The sequence below is a fragment of the Pristiophorus japonicus genome, chromosome 14, assembly GCF_044704955.1.
Source record: "Pristiophorus japonicus isolate sPriJap1 chromosome 14, sPriJap1.hap1, whole genome shotgun sequence".
NCBI classification, from domain to species: domain Eukaryota; kingdom Metazoa; phylum Chordata; class Chondrichthyes; family Pristiophoridae; genus Pristiophorus; species Pristiophorus japonicus.
In genome coordinates this window covers 70,643,491-70,658,218 of record NC_091990.1, presented here as the reverse complement: position 1 = coordinate 70,658,218, position 14,728 = coordinate 70,643,491, and positions in this window count along the sequence as shown.

Here is a 14,728-nt window from a genome sequence, read left to right as displayed (position 1 = left end):
GAGGCAGTCGGTGAGTGGGAGAGTCAGTCGGTGAGTCGGAGAGGTAGTCGGTGAGTCGGAGTGGCGGTCGGAGAGTCGGAGAGGCAGTCGGTGAGTGGGAGAGGCGGTCGGTGAGTCGGAGAGGTAGTCGGTGAGTCGGAGAGGCAGTCGGTGAGTCGGAGAGGCAGTCGGTGAGTCGGAGAGGCGGTCGGTGAGTCGGAGAGGCAGTCGGTGAGTGGGAGAGGCAGTCGGTGAGTCGGAGAGGCAGTCGGTGAGTCGGGAGGCAGTCGGTGATTCGGGAGGCAGTCGGTGAGTCGGAGAGGCAGTCGGTGAGTCGGAGAGGCGGTTGGTGAGTCGGAGAGGCAGTCGGTGAGTGGGAGAGGCAGTCGGTGAGTCGGAGAGGCGGTCGGTGAGTCGGGAGGATGACGGTGATTCGGGAGGCAGTCGGTGAGTCGGAGAGGCAGTCGGTGAGTGGGAGAGGCAGTCGGTGAGTCGGGAGGCAGTTGGTGAGTGGGAGAGGCAGTCGGTGAGTCGGGAGGCAGTCGGTGAGTCGGAGAGGCAGTCGGTGAGTCGGAGAGGCAGTCGGTGAGTCGGAGAGGCGGTCGGTGAGTCGGAGAGGCGGTCGGTGAGTCGGGAGGCGGTCGGTGATTCGGGGAGGCGGTCGGTGAGTCGGAAAAGCAGTCGGTGAGTCGGAGAGGCAGTCGGTGAGTGGGAGAGTCAGTCGGTGAGTCGGAGAGGTAGTCGGTGAGTCGGAGTGGCAGTCGGTGAGTGGGAGAGGCAGTCGGTGAGTCCGGGAGGTAGTCGGTGAGTCAGAGAGGCAGTCGGTGAGTCGGAGTGGCAGTCGCTGAGTGGGAGAGTCAGTCGGTGAGTGGGAGAGGTGGTCGGTGAGTCGGAGAGGCGGTCGGTGAGTCGGAGAGGCAGTCGGCGAGTCGGAGAGGCTGTCGCTGAGTCGGAGAGGCAGTCGGTGAGCGGGAGAGGCGGTCGGGGAGTTGGCAAGGCAGTCGGTGAGTCAGAGAGGCAGTCTGTGATTCGGAGAGGCTGTCGGTTTAGTCAGAGAGGCAGTCGTTGAGTCGGAGAGGCTGTCGGTGAGTCGGAGAGGCAGTCGGTGAGTCGGAGAGGCAGTCGGTGAGTCGGAGATGCGGTCGGTGAGTCGGAGAGGCGTTCACTGAGTCAGAGAGGCAGTCGGTGAGTCGGAGTGGCAGTCGGTGAGTGGGAGAGGCAGTCGGTGAGTCCGGGAGGTAGTCGGTGAGTCAGAGAGGCAGTCGGTGAGTCGGAGTGGCAGTCGCTGAGTGGGAGAGTCAGTCGGTGAGTGGGAGAGGCAGTCGGTGAGTCGGAGAGGCGGTCGGTGAGTCGGAGAGGCAGTCGGCGAGTCGGAGAGTCTGTCGCTGAGTCGGAGAGGCAGTCGGTGAGCGGGAGAGGCGGTCGGGGAGTTGGCAAGGCAGTCGGTGAGTCAGAGAGGCAGTCTGTGATTCGGAGAGGCTGTCGGTTTAGTCAGAGAGGCAGTCGTTGAGTCGGAGAGGCTGTCGTTGAGTCGGAGAGGCAGTCGGTGAGTCGGAGAGGCAGTCGGTGAGTCGGAGATGCGGTCGGTGAGTCGGAGAGGCGGTCACTGAGTCAGAGAGGCAGTCGGTGAGTCGGGAGGCAGTTGGTGAGTCGGGAAGCAGTCGGTGAGTCGGAGAGGCGGTCGGTGAGTCGGAGAGGTGGTCGGTGAGTCGGAGAGGCGGTCGGTGAGTCGGAGAGGCAGTCGGTGAGTCGGCGAGGCGGTCAGTGAGTCAGACAGGCGTTCGGTGAGTCGGAGAGGCGGTCGGTGAGTCGGAGAGGCGGTCGGTGAGTCGGAGAGGCGGTCGGTGAGTCGGAGAGGCGGTCGGTGAGTGGGCGAGGCAGTCGGTGAGTCGGAAGGCAGTCGGTGAGTCGGAGAGTCAGTCGGTGAGTCGGAGAGGCAGTCGGAGAGTCGGAGAGGCAGTCGGTGAGTTAGAGAGGCGGTCGGTGAGTCGGAGAGGCAGTCGGTGAGTCGGAGACGCGGTCGGTGATTCAGAGAGGCAGTCGGTGAGTCAGAGAGGCGGTCGATGTGTGGGCGAGGCAGTCGGTGAGTCGGAGAGGCAGTCGGTGAGTCGTAGATGCGGTCGGTGAGTCGGAGAGGCAGTCGGTGAGTCGGAGAGGCTGTCGGTGAGTCGGAGAGGCAGTCGGTGAGTGGGAGAGGCGGTCGGAGAGTCAGAGAGGCAGTCGGTGAGTCGGAGAGGCTGTCGGTGAATCGTAGAGGCGGTCGGTGAGTCGGAGAGGCAGTCGGTGAGTCGGAGAGGCTGTCGGTGAGTCGGAGAGGCAGTCGGTGAGTGGGAGAGGCGGTCGGTGAGTGGGCGAGGCAGTCAGTGAGTCGGAGAGGCAGTCGGTGAGTCAGAGAGGCAGTCTGTGATTCGGAGAGCCTGTCGGTTTAGTCAGAGAGGCAGTCGCTGAGTCGGAGAGGCGGTCGATGAGTCAGAGAGGCGGTCGGTGAGTCGGAGACGCGGTCGGTGAGTCGGAGAGGCGGTCGGTGAGTCGGAGAGGCAGTCGGTGAGTCGGAGTGGCAGTCGGTGAGTGGGAGAGGCAGTCGGTGAGTCCGGGAGGTAGTCGGTGAGTCAGAGAGGCAGTCGGTGAGTCGGAGTGGCAGTCAGTGAGTGGGAGAGTAAGTCGGTGAGTGGGAGAGGTAGTCAGTGAGTCGGAGAGGCGGTCGGTGAGTCGGAGAGTTGGTCGGTGAGTCGGAGTGGCAGTTGGTGAGTCGGAGAGGCAGTCGGTGAGTCGGCGAGGCAGTCGATGAGTCGGAGAGGCAGTCGGTGAGTCGGAGAGGTAGTCGGTGAGTCGGAGAAGCAGTCGGTGAGTCGGAGAGGCAGTCGGTGAGTCAGAGAGGCAGTCGGTGAGTTGGAGAGGCAGTCGGTGAGTCAGAGAGGCAGTCTGTGATTCGGAGAGCCTGTCGGTTTAGTCAGAGAGGCAGTCGCTGAGTCGGAGAGGCGGTCGATGAGTCAGAGAGGCGGTCGGTGAGTCGGAGACGCGGTCGGTGAGTCGGAGAGGCGGTCGGTGAGTCGGAGAGGTAGTCGGTGAGTCGGAGTGGCAGTCGGTGAGTGGGAGAGGCAGTCGGTGAGTCCGGGAGGTAGTCGGTGAGTCGGAGTGGCAGTTGGTGAGTCGGAGAGGCAGTCGGTGAGTCGGCGAGGCAGTCGGTGAGTCGGAGAGGCTGTCGGTGAGTCGGAGAGGTAGTCGGTGAGTCGGAGTGGCAGTTGGTGAGTCGGAGAGGCGGTCGGTGAGTCGGAGAGGTGGTCGGTGAGTCGGAGTGGCAGTTGGTGAGTCGGAGAGGCAGTCGGTGAGTCGGAGTGGCAGTTGGTGAGTCGGAGAGGTAGTCGGTGAGTCGGAGTGGCAGTCAGTGAGTCGGAGAGGCGGTTGGTGAGTCGGAGAGGTGGTCGGTGAGTCGGAGTGGCAGTTGGTGAGTCGGAGAGGCAGTCGGTGAGTCGGAGTGGCAGTCAGTGAGTCGGAGAGGCGGTCGGTGAGTCGGAGAGGTGGTCGGTGAGTCGGAGTGGCAGTTGGTGAGTCGGAGAGGCAGTCGGTGAGTCGGCGAGGCAGTCGGTGAGTCGGAGAGGTGGTCGGTGAGTCGGAGAGGTAGTCGGTGAGTCGGAGTGGCAGTCGGTGAGTGGGAGAGGCAGTCGGTGAGTCCGGGAGGTAGTCGGTGAGTCGGAGTGGCAGTTGGTGAGTCGGAGAGGCAGTCGGTGAGTCGGCGAGGCAGTCGGTGAGTCGGAGAGGCTGTCGGTGAGTCGGAGAGGTAGTCGGTGAGTCGGAGTGGCAGTTGGTGAGTCGGAGTGGCAGTTGGTGAGTCGGAGAGGCAGTCGGTGAGTCGGAGTGGCAGTTGGTGAGTCGGAGAGGTAGTCGGTGAGTCGGAGTGGCAGTCAGTGAGTCGGAGAGGCGGTTGGTGAGTCGGAGAGGTGGTCGGTGAGTCGGAGTGGCAGTTGGTGAGTCGGAGAGGCAGTCGGTGAGTCGGAGTGGCAGTCAGTGAGTCGGAGAGGCGGTCGGTGAGTCGGAGAGGTGGTCGGTGAGTCGGAGTGGCAGTTGGTGAGTCGGAGAGGCAGTCGGTGAGTCGGCGAGGCAGTCGGTGAGTCGGAGAGGCAGTCGGTGAGTTGGAGAGGTAGTCGGTGAGTCGGAGTGGCAGTCGGTGAGTCGGAGAGGCAGTCGGTGAGTCGGAGAGGCAGTCGGTGAGTCGGCGAGGCAGTCGGTGAGTCGGAGAGGCAGTCGGTGAGTCGGAGAGGCAGTCGGTGAGTCGGAGAGGTAGTCGGTGAGTCGGAGAGGCAGTCGGTGAGTCGGAGAGGCAGTCGGTGAGTCAGAGAGGCAGTCGGTGAGTCGGAGAGGCGGTCGATGAGTCAGAGAAGCAGTCGGTGAGTCAGAGAGACGGTCGATGAGTCAGAGAGGCGGTCGGTGAGTCGGAGACGCGGTCGGTGAGTCGGAGAGGCGGTCGGTGAGTCGGAGAGGCAGTCGGTGAGTCAGAGAGGCAGTCGGTGAGTCGGAGAGGTAGTCGGTGAGTCGGAGTGGCGGTCGGAGAGTCGGAGAGGCAGTCGGTGAGTGGGAGAGGCGGTCGGTGAGTCGGAGAGGTAGTCGGTGAGTCGGAGAGGCAGTCGGTGAGTCGGAGAGGCAGTCGGTGAGTCGGGAGGTAGTCGGTGAGTCAGAGAGGCAGTCGGTGAGTCGGGAGGCAGTCGGTGATTCGGGAGGCAGTCGGTGAGTCGGAGAGGCAGTCGGTGAGTCGGAGAGGCGGTTGGTGAGTCGGAGAGGCAGTCGGTGAGTGGGAGAGGCAGTCGGTGAGTCGGAGAGGCGGTCGGTGAGTCGGGAGGATGTCGGTGAGTCGGGAGGCAGTCGGTGAGTCGGAGAGGCAGTCGGTGAGTGCGAGAGGCAGTCGGTGAGTCGGGAGGCAGTCGGTGAGTGGGAGAGGCAGACGGTGAGTCGGGAGGCAGTCGGTGAGTCGGAGAGGCAGTCGGTGAGTCGGAGAGGCAGTCGGTGAGTCGGAGAGGCGGTCGGTGTGTCGGAGAGGCGGTCGGTGAGTCGGGAGGCGGTCGGTGATTCGGGGAGGCGGTCGGTGAGTCGGAGAGGCAGTCGGTGAGTCGGAGAGGCGGTCGGTGTGTCGGAGAGGCGGTCGGTGAGTCGGGAGGCGGTCGGTGATTCGGGGAGGCGGTCGGTGAGTCGGAGAAGCAGTCGGTGAGTCGGATAGGCAGTCGGTGAGTGGGAGAGTCAGTCGGTGAGTCGGAGAGGTTGTCGGTGAGTCAGAGAGGCAGTCAGTGAGTCGGAGTGGCAGTCGGTAAGTCGGAGTGGCAGTGGGTGAGTGGGAGAGTCAGTCGGTGAGTCGGAGAGGCAATCGGTGAGTCGGAGTGGCAGTCGGTGAGTCAGAGAGGCAGTGGGTGAGTCGGAGAGGCAGTCGGTGAGTCAGAGAGGCGGTCGATAAGTCAGAGAGGGAGTCGGTGAGTCGGATAGGTAGTCGGTGAGTGGGAGAGTCAGTCGATGAGTCGGGAGGCGGTCGGTGAGTCGGAGAGGTGGTCGGTGAGTCGGAGAGGCAGTCGGTGAGTCAGAGAGGCAGTCGGTGAGTCGGAGAGGTAGTCGGTGAGTCGGAGTGGCGGTCGGAGAGTCGGAGAGGCAGTCGGTGAGTGGGAGAGGCGGTCGGCGAGTCGGAGAGGTAGTCGGTGAGTCGGAGAGGCAGTCGGTGAGTCGTAGAGGCAGTCAGTGAGTCGGGAGGTAGTCGGTGAGTCAGAGAGGCAGTCGGTGAGTCGGGAGGCAGTCGGTGATTCGGGAGGCAGTCGGTGAGTCGGAGAGGCAGTCGGTGAGTCGGAGAGGCGGTTGGTGAGTCGGAGAGGCAGTCGGTGAGTGGGAGAGGCAGTCGGTGAGTCGGAGAGGCGGTCGGTGAGTCGGGAGGATGACGGTGAGTCGGGAGGCAGTCGGTGAGTCGGAGAGGCAGTCGGTGAGTGGGAGAGGCAGTCGGTGAGTCGGGAGGCAGTTGGTGAGTGGGAGAGGCAGTCGGTGAGTCGGGAGGCAGTCGGTGAGTCGGAGAGGCAGTCGGTGAGTCGGAGAGGCAGTCGGTGAGTCGGAGAGGCGGTCGGTGAGTCGGAGAGGCGGTCGGTGAGTCGGGAGGCGGTCGGTGATTCGGGGAGGCGGTCGGTGAGTCGGAGAAGCAGTCGGTGAGTCGGAGAGGCAGTCGGTGAGCGGGAGAGGCGGTCGGGGAGTTGGCAAGGCAGTCGGTGAGTCAGAGAAGCAGTCTGTGATTCGGAGAGGCTGTCGGTTTAGTCAGAGAGGCAGTCGTTGAGTCGGAGAGGCTGTCGGTGAGTCGGAGAGGCAGTCGGTGAGTCGGAGAGGCAGTCGGTGAGTCGGAGATGCGGTCGGTGAGTCGGAGAGGCGTTCACTGAGTCAGAGAGGCAGTCGGTGAGTCGGAGTGGCAGTCGGTGAGTGGGAGAGGCAGTCGGTGAGTCCGGGAGGTAGTCGGTGAGTCAGAGAGGCAGTCGGTGAGTCGGAGTGGCAGTCGCTGAGTGGGAGAGTCAGTCGGTGAGTGGGAGAGGTGGTCGGTGAGTCGGAGAGGCGGTCGGTGAGTCGGAGAGGCAGTCGGCGAGTCGGAGAGGCTGTCGCTGAGTCGGAGAGGCGGTCGGTGAGTCGGAGAGGCATTCGGTGAGTTGGAGATGCGGACGGCGAGTCGGAGAGGCAGTCGGTGAGCGGGAGAGGCGGTCGGGGAGTTGGCAAGGCAGTCGGTGAGTCAGAGAGGCAGTCTGTGATTCGGAGAGGCTGTCGGTTTAGTCAGAGAGGCAGTCGTTGAGTCGGAGAGGCTGTCGTTGAGTCGGAGAGGCAGTCGGTGAGTCGGAGAGGCATTCGGTGAGTTGGAGATGCGGACGGCGAGTCGGAGAGGCGGTCACTGAGTCAGAGAGGCAGTCGGTGAGTCGGGAGGCAGTTGGTGAGTCGGGAAGCAGTCGGTGAGTCGGAGAGGCAGTCGGTGAGTCGGAGAGGCAGTCGGTGAGTCGGCGAGGCGGTCAGTGAGTCAGACAGGCGTTCGGTGAGTCGGGGAGGCGGTCGGTGAGTCGGAGAGGCGGTCGGTGAGTCGGAGAGGCGGTCGGTGAGTCGGAGAGGCGGTCGGTGAGTGGGCGAGGCAGTCGGTGAGTCGGAAGGCAGTTGGTGAGTCGGAGAGTCAGTCGGTGAGTCGGAGAGGCAGTCGGAGAGTCGGTGAGGCAGTCGGTGAGTTAGAGAGGCGGTCGGTGAGTCGGAGAGGCAGTCGGTGAGTCGGAGACGCGGTCGGTGATTCAGAGAGGCAGTCGGTGAGTCAGAGAGGCGGTCGATGTGTGGGCGAGGCAGTCGGTGAGTCGGAGAGGCAGTCGGTGAGTCGTAGAGGCGGTCGGTGAGTCGGAGAGGCAGTCGGTGAGTCGGAGAGGCTGTCGGTGAGTCGGAGAGGCAGTCGGTGAGTGGGAGAGGCGGTCGGAGAGTCAGAGAGGCAGTCGGTGAGTCGGAGAGGCTGTCGGTGAATCGTAGAAGTGGTCGGTGAGTCGGAGAGGCAGTCGGTGAGTCGGAGAGGCTGTCGGTGAGTCGGAGAGGCAGTCGGTGAGTGGGAGAGGCAGTCGGTGAGTGGGCGAGGCAGTCAGTGAGTCGGAGAGGCAGTCTGTGATTCGGAGAGCCTGTCGGTTTAGTCAGAGAGGCAGTCGCTGAGTCGGAGAGGCGGTCGATGAGTCAGAGAGGCGGTCGGTGATTCGGAGACGCGGTCGGTGAGTCGGAGAGGCGGTCGGTGAGTCGGAGAGGCAGTCGGTGAGTCGGAGTGGCAGTCGGTGAGTGGGAGAGGCAGTCGGTGAGTCCGGGAGGTAGTCGGTGAGTCAGAGAGGCAGTCGGTGAGTCGGAGTGGCAGTCAGTGAGTGGGAGAGTAAGTCGGTGAGTGGGAGAGGTAGTCAATGAGTCGGAGAGGCGGTCGGTGAGTCGGAGAGTTGGTCGGTGAGTCGGAGTGGCAGTTGGTGAGTCGGAGAGGCAGTCGGTGAGTCGGCGAGGCAGTCGGTGAGTCGGAGAGGCAGTCGGTGAGTCGGAGAGGTAGTCGGTGAGTCGGAGAGGCAGTCGGTGAGTCGGAGAGGCAGTCGGTGAGTCAGAGAGGCAGTCGGTGAGTTGGAGAGGCAGTCGGTGAGTCAGAGAGGCAGTCTGTGATTCGGAGAGCCTGTCGGTTTAGTCAGAGAGGCAGTCGCTGAGTCGGAGAGGCGGTCGATGAGTCAGAGAGGCGGTCGGTGAGTCGGAGACGCGGTCGGTGAGTCGGAGAGGCGGTCGGTGAGTCGGAGAGGTAGTCGGTGAGTCGGAGTGGCAGTCGGTGAGTGGGAGAGGCAGTCGGTGAGTCCGGGAGGTAGTCGGTGAGTCGGAGTGGCAGTTGGTGAGTCGGAGAGGCAGTCGGTGAGTCGGCGAGGCAGTCGGTGAGTCGGAGAGGCTGTCGGTGAGTCGGAGAGGTAGTCGGTGAGTCGTAGTGGCAGTTGGTGAGTCGGAGAGGCGGTCGGTGAGTCGGAGAGGTGGTCGGTGAGTCGGAGTGGCAGTTGGTGAGTCGGAGAGGCAGTCGGTGAGTCGGAGTGGCAGTTGGTGAGTCGGAGAGGTAGTCGGTGAGTCGGAGTGGCAGTCAGTGAGTCGGAGAGGCGGTTGGTGAGTCGGAGAGGTGGTCGGTGAGTCGGAGTGGCAGTTGGTGAGTCGGAGAGGCAGTCGGTGAGTCGGAGTGGCAGTCAGTGAGTCGGAGAGGCGGTCGGTGAGTCGGAGAGGTGGTCGGTGAGTCGGAGTGGCAGTTGGTGAGTCGGAGAGGCAGTCGGTGAGTCGGCGAGGCAGTCGGTGAGTCGGAGAGGCGGTCGGTGAGTCGGAGAGGTAGTCGGTGAGTCGGAGTGGCAGTCGGTGAGTGGGAGAGGCAGTCGGTGAGTCCGGGAGGTAGTCGGTGAGTCGGAGTGGCAGTTGGTGAGTCGGAGAGGCAGTCGGTGAGTCGGCGAGGCAGTCGGTGAGTCGGAGAGGCTGTCGGTGAGTCGGAGAGGTAGCCGGTGAGTCGGAGTGGCAGTTGGTGAGTCGGAGAGGCGGTCGGTGAGTCGGAGAGGTGGTCGGTGAGTCGGAGAGGTGGTCGGTGAGTCGGAGTGGCAGTTGGTGAGTCGGAGAGGCAGTCGGTGAGTCGGAGTGGCAGTTGGTGAGTCGGAGAGGTAGTCGGTGAGTCGGAGTGGCAGTCAGTGAGTCGGAGAGGCGGTTGGTGAGTCGGAGAGGTGGTCGGTGAGTCGGAGTGGCAGTTGGTGAGTCGGAGAGGCAGTCGGTGAGTCGGGGTGGCAGTCAGTGAGTCGGAGAGGCGGTCGGTGAGTCGGAGAGGTGGTCGGTGAGTCGGAGTGGCAGTTGGTGAGTCGGAGAGGCAGTCGGTGAGTCGGCGAGGCAGTCGGTGAGTCGGAGAGGCAGTCGGTGAGTCGGAGAGGTAGTCGGTGAGTCGGAGTGGCAGTTGGTGAGTCGGAGAGGCAGTCGGTGAGTCGGAGAGGCAGTCGGTGAGTCGGCGAGGCAGTCGGTGAGTCGGAGAGGCAGTCGGTGAGTCGGAGAGGCAGTCGGTGAGTCGGAGAGGTAGTCGGTGAGTCGGAGAGGCAGTCGGTGAGTCGGAGAGGCAGTCGGTGAGTCAGAGAGGCAGTCGGTGAGTCGGAGAGGCGGTCGATGAGTCAGAGAAGCAGTCGGTGAGTCAGAGAGGCGGTCGATGAGTCAGAGAGGCGGTCGGTGAGTCGGAGACGCGGTCGGTGAGTCGGAGAGGCGGTCGGTGAGTCGGAGAGGCAGTCGGTGAGTCAGAGAGGCAGTCGGTGAGTCGGAGAGGTAGTCGGTGAGTCGGAGTGGCGGTCGGAGAGTCGGAGAGGCAGTCGGTGAGTGGGAGAGGCGGTCGGTGAGTCGGAGAGGTAGTCGGTGAGTCGGAGAGGCAGTCGGTGAGTCGGAGAGGCAGTCGGTGAGTCGGGAGGTAGTCGGTGAGTCAGAGAGGCAGTCGGTGAGTCGGGAGGCAGTCGGTGATTCGGGAGGCAGTCGGTGAGTCGGAGAGGCAGTCGGTGAGTCGGAGAGGCGGTTGGTGAGTCGGAGAGGCAGTCGGTGAGTGGGAGAGGCAGTCGGTGAGTCGGAGAGGCGGTCGGTGAGTCGGGAGGATGTCGGTGAGTCGGGAGGCAGTCGGTGAGTCGGAGAGGCAGTCGGTGAGTGCGAGAGGCAGTCGGTGAGTCGGGAGGCAGTCGGTGAGTGGGAGAGGCAGTCGGTGAGTCGGGAGGCAGTCGGTGAGTCGGAGAGGCAGTCGGTGAGTCGGAGAGGCAGTCGGTGAGTCGGAGAGGCGGTCGGTGTGTCGGAGAGGCGGTCGGTGAGTCGGGAGGCGGTCGGTGATTCGGGGAGGCGGTCGGTGAGTCGGAGAGGCAGTCGGTGAGTCGGAGAGGCGGTCGGTGTGTCGGAGAGGCGGTCGGTGAGTCGGGAGGCGGTCGGTGATTCGGGGAGGCGGTCGGTGAGTCGGAGAAGCAGTCGGTGAGTCGGATAGGCAGTCGGTGAGTGGGAGAGTCAGTCGGTGAGTCGGAGAGGTTGTCGGTGAGTCAGAGAGGCAGTCAGTGAGTCGGAGTGGCAGTCGGTGAGTCGGAGTGGCAGTGGGTGAGTGGGAGAGTCAGTCGGTGAGTCGGAGAGGCAATCGGTGAGTCGCAGTGGCAGTTGTCGAGTCAGAGAGGCAGTGGGTGAGTCGGAGAGGCAGTCGGTGAGTCAGAGAGGCGGTCGATAAGTCAGAGAGGGAGTCGGTGAGTCGGAGAGGTAGTCGGTGAGTGGGAGAGTCAGTCGATGAGTCGGGAGGCGGTTGGTGAGTCGGAGAGGTGGTCGGTGAGTCAGAGAGGCAGTCGGTGAGTCTGAGCGGTAGTCGGTGAGTCGGAGTGGCGGTCGGAGAGTCGGAGAGGCAGTCGGTGAGTGGGAGAGGCGGTCGGTGAGTCGGAGAGGTAGTCGGTGAGTCGGAGAGGCAGTCGGTGAGTCGGAGAGGCAGTCAGTGAGTCGGGAGGTAGTCGGTGAGTCAGAGAGGCAGTCGGTGAGTCGGGAGGCAGTCGGTGATTGGGGAGGCAGTCGGTGAGTCGGAGAGGCAGTCGGTGAGTCGGAGAGGCGGTTGGTGAGTCGGAGAGGCAGTCGGTGAGTGGGAGAGGCAGTCGGTGAGTCGGAGAGGCGGTCGGTGAGTCGGGAGGATGTCGGTGAGTCGGGAGGCAGTCGGTGAGTCGGAGAGGCAGTCGGTGAGTGGGAGAGGCAGTCGGTGAGTCGGGAGGCAGTTGGTGAGTGGGAGAGGCAGTCGGTGAGTCGGGAGGCAGTCGGTGAGTCGGAGAGGCAGTCGGTGAGTCGGAGAGGCAGTCGGTGAGTCGGAGAGGCGGTCGGTGAGTCGGAGAGGCGGTCGATGAGTCGGGAGGTGGTCGGTGATTCGGGGAGGCGGTCGTTGAGTCGGAGAATCAGTCGGTGAGTCGGAGAGGCAGTCGGTGAGTGGGAGAGTCAGTCGGTGAGTCGGAGGGGTAGTCGGTGAGTCGGAGTGGCAGTCGGTGAGTGGGAGAGGCAGTCGGTGAGTCCGGGAGGTAGTCGGTGAGTCAGAGAGGCAGTCGGTGAGTCGGAGTGGCAGTCGGTGAGTGGGAGAGTCAGTCGGTGAGTGGGAGAGGTGGTCGGTGAGTCGGAGAGGCGGTCGGTGAGTCGGAGAGGCAGTCGGCGAGTCGGAGAGGCTGGCGCTGAGTCGGAGAGGCAGTCGGTGAGCGGGAGAGGCGGTCGGGGAGTTGGCAAGGCAGTCGGTGAGTCAGAGAGGCAGTCTGTGATTCGGAGAGGCTGTCGGTTTAGTCAGAGAGGCAGTCGTTGAGTCGGAGAGGCTGTCGGTGAGTCGAAGAGGCAGTCGGTGAGTCGGAGAGGCAGTCGGTGAGTCGGAGATGCGGTCGGTGAGTCGGAGAGGCGGCCACTGAGTCAGAGAGGCAGTCGGTGAGTCGGGAGGCAGTTGGTGAGTCGGGAAGCAGTCGGTGAGTCGGAGAGGCAGTCGGTGAGTCGGCGAGGCGGTCGGTGAGTCGGACAGGCGTTCGGTGAGTCGGGGAGGCGGTCGGTGAGTCGGAGAGGCGGTCGGTGAGTCGGAGAGGCGGTCGGTGAGTCGGAGAGGCGGTCGGTGAGTGGGCGAGGCAGTCGGTGAGTCGGAAGGCAGTCGGTGAGTCGGAGAGTCAGTCGGTGAGTCGGAGAGGCAGTTGGTGAGTCGGGAGGCAATCGATGAGTCGGGAGGCAGTCGGTGAGTCAGAGAGGCAGTCGGAGAGTCGGAGAGGCAGTCGGTGAGTCAGAGAGGCGGTCGGTGAGTCGGAGAGGCAGTCGGTGAGTCGGAGACGCAGTCGGTGATTCAGAGAGACAGTCGGTGAGTCGTAGAGGCGGTCGGTGAATCGGAGAGGCAGTCGGTGAGTCAGAGAGGCGGTCAATGAGTGGGCGAGGCAGTCGGTGAGTCGGAGAGGCAGTCGGTGAGTCAGAGAGGCGGTCGGTGAGTCGGAGAAGCAGTCGGTGAGTCGGAGAGGCTGTCGGTGAGTCGGAGAGGCAGTCGGTGAGTGGGAGAGGCGGTCGGAGAGTCAGGTAGGCAGTCGGTGAGTCGGAGAGGCAGTCGGTGAGTCGTAGAGGCGGTCGGTGAGTCAGAGAGGCAGTCGGTGAGTTGGAGTGGCGGTTGGTGAGTCGGAGAGGCGGTCGGTGAGTCAGAGAGGCGGTCGGTGAGTCAGAGAGGCAGTCGGTGAGTCGGAGAGGCAGTCGGTGAGTCGGAGAGGCAGTCGGTGAGTCGGAGAGGTAGTCCGTGAGTCGGAGAGGCAGTCGGTGAGTTGGAGAGGCAGTTGGTGAGTCGGGAGGTAGGCGGTGAGTCGGAGAGGCAGTCGGTGAGTCGGAGAGGCAGTCGGTGAGTCAGAGAGGCAGTCGGTGAGTCGGAGATGCGGTCGGTGAGTCGGAGAGGAGGTCGCTGAGTCAGAGAGGCAGTCGGTGAGTCGGGAGGCAGTTGGTGAGTCGGGAAGCAGTCGGTGAGTCGGAGAGGCAGTCGGTGAGTCAGAGAGGCAGTCGGTGAGTCGGAGAGGCGGTCGATGAGTCAGAGAGGCAGTCGGTGAGTCAGAGAGGCGGTCGATGAGTCAGAGAGGCGGTCGCTATGTCGGAGAGGCAGTCGGTGAGTCAGAGAGGCAGTCGGTGAGTCGGAGAGGCAGTCGGTGAGTCGGAGAGGCAGTCGGTGAGTCAGAGAGGCAGTCGATGAGTCAGAGAGGCGGTCGATGAGTCAGTGAGGCAGTCGGTGAGTTAGAGAGGCGGTCGATGAGTCAGAGAGGCAGTCGGTGAGTCGGGAGGTAGTCGGTGAGTCGGAGAGGCAGTCGGTGAGTCGGAGAGGCAGTCGGTGAGTCGGAGAGGCAGTCGGGGAGTCGGAGAGGCAGTCGGTGAGTGGGAGAGGCGGTCGATGAGTCGGAGAGGCGGTCGGTGAGTGGGAGAGTCGGTCCGTGAGTCGGAGTGGCGGTCGGTGAGTCGGAGAGGCTGTCGGTGAGTCGGAAAGGCAGTCGGTGTGTCGGAGAGGCGGTCGGTGAATCGGAGAGGCTGTCGGTGAGTCGGAGAGGCAGTCGGTGAGACGGAGTGGCGGTCGGTGAGTCGGAGAGGCTGTCGGTGAGTCGGAGAGGCAGTCGGTGTGTCGGAGAGGCGGTCGGTGAGTCGGAGAGGCAGTCGGTGAGTCGGAGAGACATTCGGTGAGTCGGAGAGGCGGTCAATGAGTGGGAGAGGCGGTCGGTGAGTGGGCCAGGCAGTCGGTGAGTCGGAAGGCAGTCGTTGAGTCGGAGAGTCAGTCGGTGAGTCAGAGAGGCAGTTGGTGAGTCGGGAGGTAATCGGTGAGTCGGGAGGCAGTCGGTGAGCCGGAGAGGCAGTCGGAGAGTCGGAGAGGCAGTCGGTGAGTCAAAGAGGCGGTCGGTGAGTCGGAGAGGCAGTCGGTGAGTCGGAGACGCGGTCGGTGATTCAGAGAGACAGTCGGTGAGTCGTAGAGGCGGTCGGTGAATCGGAGAGGCAGTCGGTGAGTCAGAGATGCAGTCGGTGATTGGGAGAGGCGGTCGGAGAGTCAGGTAGGCAGTCGGTGAGTCGGAGAGGCCGTCGGTGAGTCGTAGAGGCGGTCGGTGAGTCAGAGAGGCAGTCGGTGAGTTGGAGTGGCGGTTGGTGAGTCGGAGAGGCGGTCGGTGAGTCGGAGAGGCGGTCGGTGAGTCAGAGAGGCAGTCGGTGAGTCGGAGAGGCAGTCGGTGAGTCGGAGAGGCAGTCGGTGAGTCGGAGAGGTAGTCCGTGAGTCGGAGAGGCAGTCGGTGAGTTGGAGAGGCAGTCGGTGAGTCGGGAGGTAGGCGGTGAGTCGGAGAGGCAGTCGGTGAGTCGGAGAGGCAGTCGGTGAGTCAGAGAGGCAGTCGGTGAGTCGGAGATGCGGTCGGTGAGTCGGAGAGGAGGTCGCTGAGTCAGAGAGGCAGTCGGTGAGTCGGGAGGCAGTTGGTGAGTCGGGAAGCAGTCGGTGAGTCGGAGAGGCAGTCGGTGAGTCAGAGAGGCAGTCGGTGAGTCGGAGAGGCGGTCGATGAGTCAGAGAGGCAGTCGGTGAGTCAGAGAGGCGGTCGATGAGTCAGAGAGGCGGTCGCTATGTCGGAGAGGCAGTCGGAGAGTCAGAGAGGCAGTCGATGAGTCAGAGAGGCAGTCGGTGAGTCGGAGAGGCAGTCGGTGAGTCGGAGAGGCAGTCGGTGAGTCGGAGAGGCAGTCGGTGAGTCAGAGAGGCAGTCGATGAGTCAGAGAG